The 6,000-nt window shown below is 44.4% G+C and overlaps 1 protein-coding gene across 5 annotated transcripts in view; it reads left to right on the top strand.

Annotated features, from left to right (window-relative positions):
- Positions 1 to 5,127: 5,127 nt before the first annotated feature.
- The window catches only part of ptpdc1a (protein tyrosine phosphatase domain containing 1a), a 146,209-nt gene continuing 145,336 nt past the window's right edge, over positions 5,128 to 6,000 (top strand). For all 5 annotated transcript variants that reach the window (XM_043708008.1, XM_043708011.1, XM_043708012.1 and 2 more), the window contains exon 1: positions 5,128 to 5,246. The gene's annotated coding sequence lies outside the window, so the exon portion shown is untranslated. The remainder of the gene's footprint in view (positions 5,247 to 6,000) is intronic.

The raw sequence follows: 6,000 nt of genomic DNA, 5'->3' as shown, positions 1-6,000 counted from the left end.
CAATATCTACCATCAACAGTGGCTTGGCAGCAGCACTATTCAGCTGGTCAGATCCTAAATGATGTAGCTGCTGGGTTGGGTCTGTATCAGGTGGTGAGGGAACCAGCAAAATGGAAAAACATACTCAAGGTTGACCTTACCAATTTGCTGGCTACAGATCCATCTGTCCATGTCAGTAGTGGTAAAAGTGATCAACGCACAGTCCTTGAGGACACAAAATCCCGTCTTCACTTTGAGAATAACCTCCAGTGTAGTGTAGCATGAACAATGTGCTAAATGGGACAGACTTTTAAGAGATTTAGCAGCTCAAGACTAGGCACCCATGAGGCACTGTGGGCCATCAAAATCAGCAGAATTACAATCCAGCACAATCTGTAACCTCATGGCCTGGCATATTCTTCATTCAACCATTACCACCAAGCCATGGAATCAATCTTGGTTCAATGAGAGTGCAGGATGACATGCCAGGAGTAGCACCTGGCATACCAGAAAATGAGTTGCTAACCTGGTGAAGCTACTGAACAGGACTACTTGCATGCCAAACAGTATAAGCAGCAAGTGATAGATGGAGCTAAGTGATCCCACAACTGATAGATCACATCTAAGCTCTGCAGTCCTGTCATATCTAATTGAGAATGGTGGAGGACAATTAAACAACTCACTGGAGGAGGAGGCTCCACAAATATCCCCATCCTCAATGATGGAAGAGCCCAGTATATCAGTGTGAATGATAAGGCATTTGCAGCAATTTTCAGCCAGAAGTGCCAAGTGGATGATCCGTCTTGGCCTCCTCCAGTAGACCACAGCAGTACAGATACCAGTCTTCAGCCAATTTGATTTATTCCATGGGATATCAAGAAACAGTTGGAGGTACTGGATAATGCAAAGGATATGGACTATGACAACATTCTGGCAAACTTATTAAAGACTTCCCACTCCCATAGCCAAGTTGTTCCAGTACAGCTACAACACTGGCATCTACCCAACTGTGTGGACAATATGTTCTGTACAGAAAATGCAGGACAAATCCAAACCAGACAATTACTGTCCACCTGTTTATTCTTGAGCATCAATAAAGTGATGGAAGATGTCATCAAGCAGCACCTTCTCAGCAATAACCTGGTCAGTAACACCCAGTTTGGGTTCTGCCAGGGCCACTCAGCCCCTGACCTCATTACAGCCTTGGTTCAAACATGGACAAAAGAGCTACATTCCAGAGGTGAGGTGACAGTGACAGCCTTTGACATCAAGGCTGCATTTGACCAAGTGTGGCATCAAGGAGTCCCAGCAAATCTGGAATCAATAGGTATTGGGGACAAGCTCTCCAGTGGTTGGAGTCATACCTGGCAGACAGGAAGATGGTTTTGGTTGTTGATGGTCAGTCATCTCATGTCCGGGACATTTCTACAGGAGTTCCTCAGGATAGTATCCTCGGCCCAATTATCTTCATCTGCTTCATCAATGACCTCCCCTCCACCTGACAATCACCTGATGAAGGAGCAGTGCTCCAAAAGTTAGTGCTTCCAAATGAACCTGTTAGACTATAACCTGGTGTTGTGTGATTTTTAACTTTGTACAACCCAGTCCAACACCGGCATCTCCAAATCATGACTTTCCTCCATCAGAAGTGGGGATGTTAGCTGATTATTACACAATGTTCAGCACCTTTCATGACTCGTAAGATACTGAAGCAGTTCATGTTCAAATGCAACAAGATCTGGACAATATCCAGGCTTGGGTTTCCAAGTGACAAGTAACATTCATGCCACACAAATGCCAGGCTATGACCATCACCAATAGGAGACAATTTAACCACTGCCCCTTCATATTCAATGGTGATTCCATAAGTGAATCCTCCAATATCCACATCCTGGGTGTTATCATTGACCAAAAGCTCAACAAGGCCCAAGAAGCTTGACACTGTCCTAAGAGGAAGCAGCCTGCTTGATTGGCCTTACATCCACAAGCACGCACTCCCTGCACCACCATCACTCATTAGCAGCAGTGTGTATTATCTACAAGATACACTGCAGAAATTCACCAAAGATCCTCAGGCAGCACATTCCAAACCAATGACCACTTCCATCTAGGGGCAGCAGATTCATGGGGATACCACAACCCTTAAGATCCCCCTCCCAGCCACTCACTATCCTAACTTGGAAATATATCACTGTTCTACCACTGTGACTGGGTCAAAATACCAGAATTTCCTCCCAAATGGCATTGTGCAATAGCAGGTGGACTGCAATGGTTCGGAAGGCAGCTCACCACACTTTCTCAAGGGCAACTAGGGATAGACAATAAATGCTGGTCAGCCAGTGACATCTACATCCCACAAGAATAAATTTAATAAGTGTGTCTGCCCATGCCAGTAGGGGAAATTAAGGTTTACGGGGAAAGAACAAGAAAGTGGATGTGAGGATGTTGGATCAGCATGATCCTATTGATGGTGGAGCAGGCACAGGGGCCAAATGGCCTGCTCCTGTTCCAATTTGTTATGGTCTTATGATATTACTGTATCAATCAGGCTCTGAGTTTATCACTAACAAGGTATAATTCAAAGAACCCTAACTCCCTCATAACATGTCAGTTCAAATGGTATAGCTTTTCAAAACTTCTTTTCAACAGTTTCTTTTCTTTAACTTGGCCTTTAGTAAAACCTTTGACAAGGTTCCACGTGATAGACTAATTAGTAAAGTTCGATCATATGAGATTCAGGGTGAGCTTGTCAATTGGATACAAAGTTGGCTTAACAGTAGAAGACAGAGAATGATGGTGGAGGGTTTTTTTTGGACTGGAGACCTGTTACCAGCAGTGTTGTACATGGTTTCTGTGCTGTATAACTCAAGATCAAGTTCAATAATTTTAGAACCCGAATAGCTCCTTCCTTGTCCTTTAACCAATAGACAATAGACAATAAGTGCAGGAGTAGGCCATTCAGCCCTTCGAGCCTGCACCACCATTCATTATGATCATGGCTGATCATCCACAATCAGTATCCTGTTCCTGCCTTATCCCCATAACCCTTGATTCCATTCTCTTTCAGAGCTCTATTCATCTCTTTCTTCAAGGTATCCAGGGACTTGGCCTCCACTGCCTTCTAGGGCAGAGCATTCCATATATCCACCACTCTCTGGGTGAAGAAGTTTCTCCTCAACTCTGTTCTAAATAGCATACCGCTCTGGTTCTGAACTCACTCATCAGAGGAAACATGCTTCCTGCCTCCAGAGTGTCCTATCCTTTAATAATCTTAAATGTCACAATCAGAACCCCTCTCATCCTTCTAAACTCAAGTGTATACAAGCCCAGTCACTTCAATCTTTCAACATATATAGTCCTGCCATTCTGGGAATTGACCTCGTGAACCTACACTACACTCCCTCAATAACCAGAATGTCCTTCCTCATTTTTAGAGACCAAATCTGCACACAATACTCCAGGTGTGGTCTCACCAGGGCCCTGTAGAGCTGCAGAAAGACCTCTTTGCTCCTATACTCAATTCCTCTTGTTATGAAGGCCAGCATGCCATTAGCTTTCTTCACTGCCTGCTGTACCTGCATGCTTGCTTTCATTGACTGATGCACAAGGACACCTAGATCTCGTTGTACTTCCCCTTTACCTAACTTGACTCCGTTTAGATAGTAATCTGCCTTCCTGTTCTTGCCACCAAAGTGGATAACCACACATTTATCCACATTAAACTGCAACTGCCATGCACCTGTCCACTCACCTAGCCTGTCCAAGTCACCTGGTATTCTCATAACATCCTCCTCACATTTCACCCTGCCACCCAGCTTTGTGTCATCAGGAAATTGCTAATGTTACTTTTAATACCTTCATCTATATCATTAATGTATATTGTAAACAGCTGTGGTCCTAGCATTGAACCTTGTGGTACCACACTGGTCTCTGCCTGCGAAAAGGACCCATTTATCACTACTCTTTGCTTCCTATCAGCCAGCCAATTTTCAATCCAAGTCAGTATTTTGCCCCCAATACAATGTGCCCTAATTTTGCTCACTAATTTCCTATCTTCTTATCAAAGACTTTCTGAAAGTCCAGGTGCATTACATCCACTGGCTCTCCCTCTCATAGTTACATCCTCAAAAAATTCCAAAAGATTAGTCAAGCACGATTTCCCCTTCGTAAACCAATGCTAACTCAAGCCATGTCAGGACAATGGGCTTCTATCAGCACAGCCAACCTCTTTTCACCCACTCATGGTTCACATTATCAATTTTTCTTCTTCCCCCCACACGATCAACAGTCTTTTTGCCTAACTCTTCACCTCTCTCTCAGGGCTCCATCGGTCCGCTCACCCCACTCCACTTCTCCCCGACCTATCCGAGATGCTATTAATTCTGAAGAAGGAACATTGAACTAGAAGACTTAATTCTGCTTTCTCTGCACAGACTTGTCGAGATTTTCCATTAATATTTGTTTTTGTTAACTGTTTTCAGTATCCGTGATGGTTCGTTTTATTTCTAGAGGTTAGACATTTAAATGTTTAGAGTATCATGAAGGTTTACAATCTGTTCTGGATGTCTACTCTCAATCCACTTGCATAACAAGTGTAGTGTTGCCCGAGACCTACATTGCAAGCAGTGTCAGGTTTATTTTCGATTTACACTAGGAGAAAGTGAGGACTGCAGATTTTTTTACTAGGAGAAAGTGAGGAATAGGGAGGACTAGGACTAGGATTTACACTGCCAGTTTATTGTCAGTGAATAAGATAAAATTGTTGGACGCCAGTGTTAAATCCCAGTGCAAATATACAAGAAATGTCCCTAATATGTCATTTCCGTGTTCTTTTCAAAATTCCCTGCTAATTCTACTTCCTTCATCATATAGTCAGTCTATGGTGGGACTTAATGCGGCCAGCATTCTGTATTTGTTCAAGTGAAAATTAATTGCTAATTTATTGTTGCTATGACAACTGATACAAATGCGTGGGTAAACTTTAACTCCATCCTCCTGATAAACGGCTTTCCAGGCTACTGCTGCTGTTTTGTTTTGCTGTGGTCCCTGTAAAGTGATAGAACAGAGAAGTTACCCACCCCCGGCCCCCAGCGCCCAGCGCCCGGTCACGTGACCCGAGCCGTCTCCTGCACCCCCCCGCCCCGCGAGCTCGGCGTTGGGAACCGGCTCCGTCATTCGCTCTGGGGGTACAGCTGCCTAGCGACCAGGGGGAGGGGCTGGCCTCATTCACTCACAAATAACGGAGGGGGAGAACTGGCGACAGGAAGGTAGGCGAATAGGTGTGTTCGTCTATCTGCCGGCTTGGGGCGACGGCGCCTTGGCGGCTGGATTGTTATTGATACCGCGCCGCCTTCCTCCTTACCGGGCCAAGGCCCTCCCGCCTGCCTACCAACCAGGCAAGGCGTTCGCTTTGCTAGGGGGCTGTGTGTGTGTTGTCTGTCTTCATTCCTCACTGTTTTCTTATTGCCTAAACCTTCAAAGGCCCGCCTCAGCCAGTCAAATCAGGTTGGAAACACTGACATTCCTGATCCATCCCTCTGATTGACATTCCTGATCCATCTGTCTGACCTTCCTGATCCATCCCTCTGATTGACATTCCTGATCCATCCCTCTGATTGACATTCCTGATCTCTCCCCTCATCCCTTCCCCGGTTTGCTAGCCGCAACCGTTCATTCTGTCTTACCCGTTTGTGTTAAGACATAATTGCTCGACTATCATATTGAACTACTATGAGGCAGACAAAATATTATTTTTTAAAAATTATCTTACCAAGCTGCAGCTTTCATCAGCATGACCATAATATCGTAATGCGGGCTGATTTTTTTTAATTGCCCCTGAACGCGTAATAGTTTGTTTACTTATGGGAGTTGGACACAACGGCACAATAGCTGGTTGTAAACACAACTGTATTAATGAAATATTTATTATGAGGAAATCTGAGAGGTCGTTACTGTATTTCATGAGCATGTTAGAAGGTGCATTACTCTTGGATTGTATTTCAATTCTTAAAAATAAGCAAC

The sequence above is a fragment of the Chiloscyllium plagiosum genome, chromosome 18, assembly GCF_004010195.1.
Source record: "Chiloscyllium plagiosum isolate BGI_BamShark_2017 chromosome 18, ASM401019v2, whole genome shotgun sequence".
Classification (NCBI taxonomy): Eukaryota; Metazoa; Chordata; class Chondrichthyes; order Orectolobiformes; family Hemiscylliidae; genus Chiloscyllium; species Chiloscyllium plagiosum.
Note: the sequence above shows the minus strand (reverse complement) of the source record. Positions and strands in the feature narration are given on the sequence as shown.